This window comes from Salvia splendens, chromosome 18, assembly GCF_004379255.2.
Source record: "Salvia splendens isolate huo1 chromosome 18, SspV2, whole genome shotgun sequence".
In the NCBI taxonomy this organism is placed as follows: Eukaryota; Viridiplantae; Streptophyta; class Magnoliopsida; order Lamiales; family Lamiaceae; genus Salvia; species Salvia splendens.
In genome coordinates this window covers 3171566-3184121 of record NC_056049.1, presented here as the reverse complement: position 1 = coordinate 3184121, position 12556 = coordinate 3171566, and the positions used below count along the sequence as shown (strand labels likewise).

The following is a 12556-nucleotide window of genomic DNA, read 5'->3' as shown; positions in this document are numbered from 1 at the left end:
TAATTATATTAATTTTATATTTTTATCACTTTGTAGTTGTTTTCTTTCATCATTATACTCATAATAAAGATTTAAAAAAAATAATTATTGTATTCTATTTGTTATACTAACTTATATTTTCATTGATATTTGCTATGGTGACATTTAAACATTAAAAATAAACCATTTTCATCCATTATACATATGTAAAAATTGAAAATATCAATTATTTCGAGCTTCCAACGTCACGAACATCGAAAAAATCCTATAACTATTAATAGTAATTTGGGCTCCCATCGTAAAATTTCTGGCTTCGCCACTGGCCACTGCTTTTACTATAAATGATAGAAGTATATAAATTCGGAGTCATTTTACTAACTGATTTCACTCATATTTTATTTAAAACTAATATATATAAGTGATACATATACCATTATTTTTTCCATCCATTTTTTTAATATTTCATAAACTTCACGCCAGAAAGAAATGAGACTCACGTTCGCGAACGGAAGAAGTAAAATTGAGCGCGTAACCATAATTAAAACAAAGGTTGACTACTACTAGTATTTTAGAAGAGTAGTAGTAAAATTTGCGTGTTATAAAATTGAACACGTAACCATAATAAAACAAAGGTTGACTATATATATAGAAGAGTAGTATTTTTATTGAGGGTCTAATATCACTTTCCCTCAATCAAATTACAGTCGTATTTATTAAGTATTTCACTAAATTTATAAAACGATAAATTTGCAAGATTCTCAATATATATTTTATTGTCTGCTCCAATTTATGTCTTTTCAATATTTCTGGCTTCTAAATCTGGAATTGTTCGAATTTTATAGATTTAGCAAGTCCATCTCAATATTTTATTGTCTACTCCAGTTTACGCGTCTTTTCAATATTTATAATTTCTAAATCTAGAATTGTTAGAATTTTATAAATTTAGCAAATTCAAATCATTTGTCATGCATACTAAGTTAGGTAATTGGTGTCAATGGTATGTATTGGTCCAATTCATACCATGTATGCATACGAAACTAGCTTACTCAACTGACTAAATAAATTGGACAACTTCAAGAAATGTGAATATATATCTAAAATGTGAGAGATAATCATTTAATTTGAATAAGAAACGAGAAAATCAAAATCACGCTTAACATAATTCATATTACTAATATTAGATAAACAATACAAAGTTTTCTTCTTCTAAACTATTCCTCACAGTGAGTTTCATATTCAAATAATAGCACTTACATTATTTAGTCAATTAGATTGGAATTTTTTTTTTATGATGTGTGGTTCACAGTGAGTGTCATTTTCTAACATATCATACACTAGACAAATTTTTCCATTTTTCTACATTTGTCCTTGAAAATTGGAATCATCGAAAACAATTTTTGTGGCGCATTAAATAAGTATTGTATATGTTTCTATGCAATATATAAGTCTACATATTGTACAAAACTAGTAATGTCGACATTTTCAAAAATAAAATACTGCATGTCAAAAATATCAACTTTACTAGTACTGGCTGGAATCCATTTGATATCTTATAACGTAACAAAAATATACTTCAGTCCAAATATTAATAATTTTAATTTATGAGTACTTATAATATACGTACATGAGAAAAATGTTTACAACTATTTTTAACTAATACTCCTCCGTTCACAAAAAATATCTCATTTCTGAACGATATGAGTTTTAATAAGAAATTGGTAAAGTAAAAAAAAGGATAAAAAGTAGTAGGTAGTATAAGAGAGATAGGGAGAAATTTCTGTGTCAATTACCATGCCAATTAGACTTGGCTGGTTATCATTCAGCTACTTTCAAAATTCTGTGTCAATTACCATGCCAATTTTCCACCTTTTTCTTGATGATTACATAAAAGCACATGCTTGATTTATGCAAAGAGAGAAACCACACTTGATAATTATACATAATGGTGGATACAAATTAAGAATCATGTTGTGACATGAAACTTAATAATGAAAGAAACAGCAACTAGTCTTCTTGATCAGAACTCATATCTGATGAATTGAGATTAAGGAGGCATAGGGACTTCTACTTATTGAATTACAACATAATGTAGGTAGGAATTCAAGGAATGGCAAAGTGGTGAACGACCAGGGACACCAACATGTTCTTGGTTTCGGAATGGGGAAGGCCGAACCCATCTCCATGTTGATACATGCCAAAATTCATTGCAGTCCGCCCGAAATTATTTATGCGATTCTCCATCAATATCTCTTTGTTCATTCGCTTCAGTGCCGTGTCTATCAACTCATTTATATGCTTGCGAGCATCCTCCTCTGAGCATCATGTAGCACTGAATTGACTTCGGGACATCCCCTCGTTTCATTTCGCCCTGTTTAAGAACATACTATATTCAAACATGGGTGTGTTGGGTTGTTGAGTCTTGAGATGATATATAGCTTTCTTACGGATGAAGTTCCCAACTCATCAGCCAGACGAAGAACTGTGGATGGCCAGCGAATGATACCGGGATATTGCTCTAACCTCTTCAATTCCATCTGGTTGATAGGATTTGTGGTGAAGTAACCATAAAAAATAACTAGAGGACCAGCAATGGAAATCCATGCTGTATTTAAGTCTTCCTCTGCGGTTGGGACATATCCACTGTGAAACCATCTTGCTTCTAAGTAGTAAGCTTTACACAGTTCTGCCCACTGAAACAACAAACACAAATTACTACCAAACTTCATCATACATTAATTATCATAATCATAGTATATAGATAACATATACACATGTTTTTGCCATATTCCTCAGATTTGAGATAACATTGAAGCCTTGGTCTATTATGAGTATATGATAAGCAAATTCATTCACACAATTGAAGAGAGCTAAGAAGCAAATCTTCATATATTCTGGAAGGGTATCCAGTGAATTAATATCCCACCTGAAGTTAGTACTAGCATTTAAATGAATGGTAGCAATTGATAAAGACTTATGTATGTTGATTCTGAATGAACTAAGCAGTCAAACCTCTCAATTGTGTGAGTGAACAATTGAAGTTCTTCCAAGGTTCCATATACGTCGTATATGTCGTCTATTATGTTGATGGAGTACGTACTAAACAAGCCCAACAGCAGTAAAGCCCAAGACAGAGTATCAGTTCGGCATGACTAAAGAGTATCAGTCCGGCGTGACTAAAGAGTTCAGTTCGGCACAACCAAAGAGTTCGGCCCCAGCCTACAGCTCGGTGAAAGCCAACTCATCAAGCTCTGCTCTCAGGTCGGCATCAAGCTCTACTCTCAGATCGGCAAAAGCTGCTCGGCAATAATTCAGCAGTTCGGTCTCAGTATTCGACCGAACTAGGAGATAGTGGACTCATGCAAGATTTCCACCTCCACTACACCGACGATCTATTTAGTGGTGTCAAGCAGTCATTAACTCATGCAGGATAGTGGACCCATGCAAGGTCGCCACGATCTCCACGACATCCACTACCTAATAAATGCTGCATGCCACGATCTTGGTTCACTGTATAAATAGAACCTAGGTCAGATAGATAACTTCTTCTGTTAAATTCTAAAAAGCTCTCTAGAGAGAATATCATAAAGCAGGCCAGTGTTGTAAGCTGTAATTCGCAGATCAAGCAATACAAACCTGCCCCCATTTCTCCCCGTGGACGTAGATTTACATCAGTAAATCGAACCACGTAAAATCCCTGTGTTGATCTTCATTTATTTCCTGCATTTACAAACATCAAAAATTCGCCGATTCATCACTGGCGCCGTATGTGGGAAACAGAGAACAAAATTTGTGATAAAGCGAATTTTTGACCCTTTTCCACCCCAAAAAATGCATACCAGATCACATAACACTCATAATACCGTTCGTGATAACCGTGAGGAAGCTAGTCCAGCTCGCAGGTCTGAAAAACGGCCTCGGGAGACATCTACCTCCGGTTCTCACGAAGAAGGAGCAAGCCACTCCAGGAGTCATCGCACCGAGTCTTCCCAGCAGCCCAATTTAAATGAAGCTGTCAAGCTGTTCTTGGCCGAGAAGCAGGAGGAGTTCTTAACCTTCCTGCAGAAGAGCCAACAGCCGGAGAAGACAACGGCGGATTCTCCCTCCTCATCCAGACATGAAAGTCACTACCGCAGTAGTGACGTGTCTTCTAGGAGAAAGAATCCTCAACCTCAACATGCTCCTGCTCCTCCTCGGTACCGGAACCACAGGAGAACTCCATCTCCTCCGTACCGAAGAGATGTCGGGTTCGCCATGTACGGAGCATTAAAGACTCCGTTCTCGGACGACATCACCCGAACTCCTTTGCCGCGGAACTACCGGACACCGTCAATGACTTATGACGGGCTAGAGGATCCTCATGACTTCTTGGGACGCTATCAATATAATATGGCGAACCAGGGTCTCAATGAGGTCCATATGTGCAAACTGTTCCCCGAGCTGCTCATCGGGAACGCCAGAAGGTGGTTCGACAGCCTTCCTCAAGGCAGCATTAGATCCTACCGAGATCTAATGGATGCTTTCCACAGGAGGTTCTTTCAGAAAGCAGAAGCCCGGATCACTTCGGCTCAGCTGCTTTCTATACGTCAAGGTCGCGACGAAAAGATCAGCGACTTCCTGACGAGATTCCATAAAGAATGCCTACAAGTAGATAATCTCAATGATCTACTTGTCATTTCGGCATTCCAAAATGGAATCCTGCCCGGAGCTCTCTACAGAAAGCTCGTGGAGTGCGGTCCGCAAACAGCTCAAGAAATGTGGGACATTGCGGACCAGTTTTCCCGTGCGGATGAGGCAGACCGTCGAAAACGGTCTTTAGACAGCTCATCCCGAGGAGACGAAAAGAAGCCCGATCATAGCGATCAGAGGCTTCCTCGCCGAACTCCTTTTGAAAGAATTCAAAGGGCACCGGTACAAGGCAGATTGGGACCACGTCTCAACCCCGAGAAGCCGCCCGCTCAGTTCGTACCGCTGAACAAGTCAAGAGCGGAAATTTTCGAACTACATTCCGATATGTTCGAAAGACCAAAGCGGATGACGAAATCAGCCGCGCGGCGACCTCAGGATCAATATTGCTCCTTCCATCACACCCACGGTCACGATACCGAGGAGTGCCGAGATTTGGCTGCAGGTATTGATGTTCTTGTGAAAACAGGAACGTTAAAAAAATACCAAAGCAAGCAGCCGAAAAAGAACAAAAAGCAGAGAGGTGCGAACTGCAATCCTCAGGATCCGAAAAGGCATGAGGATCCCGAAGACGACGACGAGCCGCAATATGATGGAGTAATCCTGACTATTGATGCTCTCCCTGCCGGGAAGACTAAGTCGTCCCTAAAAGCAGAACGCAGAGGTTCCAATCAAGAGGAACCAACACATAAAAGGCTGAAGAAAGACGAAGTGATTACATTTTCAGATGCCGATCCCGTCCCAGCCATCTCTCCTCACCAAGACGCTATTGTCATTCAAGCCGGGGTGGCAAACAAACTGGTCCACAGAGTATTTGTGGATACAGGAGCGTCAGTCAGCATTCTTTTTAAAGAATGTTTCGATAAAATGGAAGTGGATCCAGCTCGGCTCAGTCCGGCTCCACTTCCTCTGAAAAGTTTCGCCCAGGAGGACACCCGCCCTGAAGGTATTATCAGCCTTCCGATCACGGTGGGAAAAGCGCCTACAAGCTCCAATACGATGATCGAGTTCTTTGTGGTGAAAGCTCGGTCTCCGTACAACGTCATCCTGGGGAGGGACTGGCTCAACACAGTTCGGGCCGTTTGCTCTACTTATCACCTCACCATCAAGATCCCCACTAAAGGTGGGATAGCGGTCATCCGAGGTGATCAAAAGAGAGCAAAAGAATGTCTGCAGATTGCGCTTAAAAGTGCCGAGCAATCAGTTCGGCACCATCAAGCATAGCAATCACAGCAACCGGAGTCGGAGGCAAGCGAGATGACCGAAGTCACTTCAGAGCCGAACTCAATGACCGTTCAGTTATACGAAGATGATCCATCCAGAACGGTCAACGTCGGCTTCGCAGGAACGCCTCTACTCCGGGAAAAGACCATTCAGCTCCTCAAGGAGTACAAAGATGTCTTTGCATGGTCTCCGTTGGACATGACCGGAGTGCCCCCCGAGGTAATCACTCATCGGTTAAATATTGATCCTTCAATCCGGCCAGTAAAACAGAAGCAAAGACTCTTTGCGGCAGAAAGAAGCCAAGTCATCCATGACGAAGTCCGCCAATTACTAAAAGCGGATGTACTATTCGAGGTGAAATATCCTTCTTGGGTGGCCAATCCTGTGATGATCAAGAAAAAAGGAGGAGGATGGCGGATGTGCATAGATTTTACCGATCTAAACAAGCACTGTCCAAAAGATTGCTATCCCCTTCCGAATATAGATAAAAAAGTAGAAGCTTTGATCGGCTTCGAAATTTTCTGTTTTCTTGATTTATACAAAGGATATCACCAAGTGTTGATGGATGAGAGTGACGCTCCGAAAACAGCTTTTATTACCGATTTCGGCATTTTCGCTTATAAAAAGATGCCATTCGGTTTAAAGAATGCCGGAGCCACTTATCAAAGGATGGTAGACAAGCTTTTTCGGCACCTAATCGGGAAACAGGTTGAAGTGTATGTCGACGACATAGTTGTCAAAAGCAAAAGCACTTCGGAGTACGAAGACAACCTCAAATCCACTCTCAACGTGCTCCGAAAAGCCAACCTCAAACTCAACCCCCAAAAATGTACCTTTTTGGTAGATTCGGGAAAATTTCTGGGTTGTTGGGTTTCAAAGGACGGACTCAAGGCAAATCCCTCAAAAGTTCAAGTCGTTCAGCACATGGCAATGCCGAAGTCCATACATAACGTGCAAAGGCTAACCGGATGTCTAGCCGCACTGAATCGATTCCTTTCCCAAGCAGCCGAAAAGCAACTGCCATTCTTCAAGGTGTTGAAAAAGGCACCAAAGTTCGAGTGGGGAGCCGAGCAGAAAAAGGCCTTTGACGAGCTCAAAAGTTATCTAGCCGAGCTTCCTATTCTCTCTGCTCCAACCGAAGCCGAAGTAATATTCTTATACTTAGCGGCATCAGATCAAACCATCAGCGCGGTGCTTGTACGAGAAGAAGGCCTAAAGCAGCTTCCCATCTACTTTACAAGCCGAGCATTAAGAGGTCCAGAAACAAGGTATCAACCTCTGGAAAAAATTGCTCTGGCGTTAGTAAATGCAGCAAGGAGACTGCGGCCATACTTCTATGCTCACAAGGTATGCGTCTTAACCGATCTGCCTCTTCGGCAAGTTTTGACCAAGCCAGAAGCATCAGGCAGAATCGCCAAATGGGCCATAGAGCTGGGAGAACACTCAATCGAGTACCTACCTCGGAAAGCCATCAAGGGACAAGCCTTGGCAGATTTTCTTACAGAGGCCAAGTTCGATCAAGCAATCCCTGTCATTGCCGAACAGAAAAAGTCTGCCAATACCGAACTAGCACAGCCCTTGAAATCCGAAGTAGAGCCGCCAGACTGCTGGAGCGGATTCGTAGATGGAGCTTCAAACAAGATGGGAAGTGGAGCTGGTATTTTACTCGTCGCTCCCGACGGACACGAGGTAACCTACTCACTTCGGTTCCTATTCCCCACTACTAATAATGAAGCCGAGTACGAAGCCCTCCTTGCCGGACTCCAGTTAGCGCAAAGTCTGCTCGTCAAATCTCTCAAAGTCCATTGTGATTCACAAGTCATAGTAAATCACATGTTGGGTACAAGTGAAGCTCGTGACGAGAGAATGAAGAAGTATTTGGACAAAGCGCAAAGCATCAGCCGAAGTTTTTCCTATTTTCGGATAATCCGCGTTCCCAGAGCGGAAAATAGCCGAGCAGATACCTTAAGTAAGTTGGCCTCAGATCCGAGCTCAAAGGCAGAAGAATTAATGCATCGAAGCATTGATGAAGCCGAAGTACATTCAGTATCCAGCTCGCCGAACTGGATGACGCCGATCTTGCAGTATCTGGATCAAGGACAATTGCCCGAGGATAAGAGAGAAGCTCGGAAGATCACGTGCCGAGCACTTCGGTACGAACTTCATGAAGGAGTCCTCTTTAGAAAGTCTTACCTCCAGCCGTTATTGCGGTGCGTAGGACCAGAAGAGACGGACTACATCCTCAGAGAAGTTCATGAAGGATCGTGCGGCAGCCACATCGGAGCTAGAGCTTTAGCTAAAAAGTTCTAAGATGGGGATATTATTGGCCAACCTTGGTACAAGAAGCAGTGCAGCTCGTCAAGACATGCCCGAAGTGCCAAATCCATGCAAATATCCCAAGGATGCCGCAGACCGATCTATCCACTATGCAAAGTCCTTGGCCTTTCATGCAATGGGGCATAGACATAGTGGGACCACTTCCTCAAGCTCCTCGGCAAATGAAATTCCTAATCGTTGCCGTGGACTACTTTACGAAGTGGGTGGAAGCTGAACCATTAGCTACGATAACGAGCTCGAAGGCATTGGATTTCGTCTGGAAGAACATAGTGTGCCGATTTGGCATACCCCACATCCTCATCTCGGATAACGGGACTCAGTTCACCGACAAGACGTTCAAGAATTGGTGCCAAGAGCTGAATATTCAACAGCGGTTCACTTCGGTCTCTCATCCACAAGCAAACGGACAAACGGAGGTAACAAATCGTATCCTGGTGAAAGGGTTAAAAGCTCGGTTAGAACAAGCCAAAGGACAATGGGTAGAAAATCTCCCTCAAGTCCTATGGTCCTACCGAACTACACCCACAACCTCCAACGGTGAAACTCCGTACAGTCTTGTGTACGGCACTGAAGCCGTAATTCCGGTAGAGATCGGCATGCCCAGTCCTCGAACTCTAAATTTCTCAGCAGAAATGAATGACGACGGACTGAGAGCCGAGCTAGATCTCGCCGAAGAAAGAAGAGAATTGGCGTGCATAAAAGCAGCCAAGTACAAGGAGCAAGTAGCCCGGTATTACAACCAAAGGGTGAAGAAGCTGCAAATTCAAGTGGGAGATCTCGTCCTGAGAAACAACGAAGTAAGCCGAGCAGAAAAGCTGGGCAAGCTCGAACCCACATGGGAAGGTCCGTATCGGGTGTCAGAAGTCCTCGGCAAAGGGTCTTACAAATTGGCTCACATGTCAGGAGAACAGGTACCCCGAACATGGCACATTTCCAACCTCAAAAAGTTCCATTTGTAAGAGACAGTCCGGTCAGTCTGTCTTGTGTCTAGTTCGGTCCTAAGGTTATGTGCGTTTTTTGTCTCTGTGCTTTATTTGGCTTACTTGGTCTTTTTTTGTCTCTGTGCGTTTTTGTCTGTCTGTTTCGTCTGTCTCTGTGCGTGTCGTCTCTTACAAATGTTACTGAGGCATCTTGTTCTTCGAAGGCTGATCCCCTTCTTAGAACATATACAAGCTAAACGATTGTGAGTCAAAGCTTCTACAGAAGATACAAGACTACAATTCAGCTTAAACAAGCAGTTCGTCCGAAACGAGCTGCAACAAGCCAACGATTGTAAGTCAAAGCTTCTACAGAAGATACAAGACCACAATTCAGCTTAAACAAGCAGTTCGTCTGAAACGAGCTGCAACAAGCCCACGATTGTGCGTCAAAGCTTCTAAAGAGGATACAAGACCACAATTCAGCTTAAACAAGCACTTCGTCTGAAACGAACTGCAACAAAAGTCCAATTCTCGCGATAAAACTTGCCTGAATTAGGACTAGGGAAAGTCCGATCCACGCGATAAAACTCGCCGAATTAGGACAAGGGAAAGTCCGATCCCCAAATTAGGACAACGGAAAGTTCGATCCGAGCGATAAAACTCGCCAAATTAGGACACAAACCAAGTCCGGTCAAAGAAGAGTTCACTTCATGAGACCGTGGACAAACATCAACTTACCCCATACTTTTATCCAGAATGCCGAAGTGATTCACTTCTCTTTTCGGGGGGGGTAGTGATGGAGTACGTACTAAACAAGCCCAACAGCAGTAAAGCCCAAGACAGAGTATCAGTTCGGCATGACTAAAGAGTATCAGTCCGGCGTGACTAAAGAGTTCAGTTCGGCACAACCAAAGAGTTCGGCCCCAGCCTACAGCTCGGTGAAAGCCAACTCATCAAGCTCTGCTCTCAGGTCGGCATCAAGCTCTACTCTCAGATCGGCAAAAGCTGCTCGGCAATAATTCAGCAGTTCGGTCTCAGTATTCGACCGAACTAGGAGATAGTGGACTCATGCAAGATTTCCACCTCCACTACACCGACGATCTATTTAGTGGTGTCAAGCAGTCATTAACTCATGCAGGATAGTGGACCCATGCAAGGTCGCCACGATCTCCACGACATCCACTACCTAATAAATGCTGCATGCCACGATCTTGGTTCACTGTATAAATAGAACCTAGGTCAGATAGATAACTTCTTCTGTTAAATTCTAAAAAGCTCTCTAGAGAGAATAATCATATAGCAGGTCAGTGTTGTAAGCTGTAATTCGCAGATCAAGCAATACAAACCTGCCCCCATTTCTCCCCGTGGACGTAGATTTACATCAGTAAATCGAACCACGTAAAATCCCTGTGTTGATCTTCATTTATTTCCTGCATTTACAAACATCAAAAATTCGCCGATTCATCAAATGGTGACCATAACAGCCATCTTGGTTACAATCTCCCTTGAATATCCAAGATGAGGATCCGGAGCTAATCCCAGAGCCCACATGAAACACTCTGCCAACCGGTGCCTAACAAATCCCAGCTTTCCCGGCAAACCAGTCTCTTCATACCAACTGAAATTGTAACTCAGCAACTATGAATGCTTCCACTCTTACTAAAAAGTAAAAACTAGTACTAACTTTACCTTGACAGTCGCTTGAGCTCTTGCTGGTACGTTGCTTGTACCATGTTATAGTCCAACTTAGCCAGCTCCACCAGAGTAAGCTTTGCTTCGGAAGTATTCTCATACGCTTGTATGAACCAACTGGCTTCTAGCTTCTGCAATCTCCAGTGCAGAGGAAACTCCAAAGCATGCCTCACTTGCTGCTTCGGATGCGGCTCTGTGATTTGGTCAAGCTTTTGAGCAAGATGATTCAGTGAGAAATCTTTGGCTAAATCCATTATGCTTTCCCCCTCCATGCTTAGATACGAAGCTTCATACAGAGATATGAGCCCTCTCACATCTTCACAAAGGGAGGCCTTGAAATTTCCTTCCTCATCCATCAAACTACAGAAAACCTCTGCACCAACAAATCAGTTAAGGATCAGTTAGTTAGTTAGTTAGTTAGTTAAGAAAATATTGTTAGTAATTTAGTTTGATTAAAATGTGTTAGAATTAACCTTGAGGAACATGATAACCATGCTGTCTGAGAAGTCTGAATTTGAGAGATGTGAAATGCAAGTCCTTTTCACACCATTCTTGTGCCTCATATATCTTGTCTAACATTTTAGCTATCTGGTCCTTGAAGTGGCCAGATACACCTAGTCTCGTCATATTGTCGATAAGGTGAAGCTGGTCGAGCTCGTGTTCGGTTTCGTGGATCAGTATATTCACCAGATCTTTCAGCTTCTTAGCTTGGTCCACGTACTTTTTTCCCTACATGATTAATGTTCAACAAATTGAGAATTAAACTAGTTCAATGTGTTCGTGTATGAAATGTAGTTAATGAATCTGGTTTTACCATGAATGGACTTGCGAGGGACTGAATGTAGTCATCATCCCAAACACTACCTTCATAGTTTGCAGACCTCCTAATCACTTTCTCCATCATCAATAGATTTGGATCCTAACAAGCTGAAAATAATTAATCAAAAAACGAGTTAAATAGAGCTAAAATGATGAATCTATTTAAAAATGTGAAAGAGTCGAAAACCGGTTTACACTTTACAGTGTTGTACAACGAGGTTAGCTCAGAGAAACATCGTACATTGTTTAGTGACACGACTAGCGTTAATAAATTATAAACGATTCTCTTGTTGTTTGCATGTATCGTTATACGCTATACATTTTCGAAATACATTAATACTCCATCCTTTCACGAAAAATAATTTCTTGTCTTTCATCCTTCAATCCCAGTGTGCCCATAAAAAAAACTAGATTTAAATACAGAAACGCAGAACAAAATCATACATAGAACATTTTTAAGTCATTGTTAGTTTATTTTGGGGTCATTCTAACAAAGGATAACCTAAAATGATCTTAACATGACATCTGAATTTTATAATATGACCTAAAAATTGCTTAATAATGACTCTTCGTGTTTTTGGTTAATTATTAACCATTAGATCTCTTAATCCTAGGGCCAAGATTTGAACTGCATTTCTGAATTTAGATACATTCTTGTTTGAATCATCTCAAAATTATTAACACTATTCTATCCATATTTCTCTTTTTCTCTTATGCTTTATCCATTTTCTATTTTGCTCTCTTATTTTTTTAATTTCTGATTGAAACTCGTATTATATATATATTGGATTATTTTTTGCGGAAGAATTGAGTCTATATTACGGTGTATCCGTGCACGCACCTATTCCATCTTAGAAACAAGAAGTATACCCCAACTCACAGGGTCAAGTCATTGTCTCAAA

At 41.8% G+C, this 12556-nt stretch overlaps 1 pseudogene; it reads right to left on the bottom strand.

Annotated features, from left to right (window-relative positions):
* Positions 1–1960: 1960 nt before the first annotated feature.
* Positions 1961–11736, bottom strand: LOC121776401 (annotated as a pseudogene).
* Positions 11737–12556: the final 820 nt, after the last annotated feature.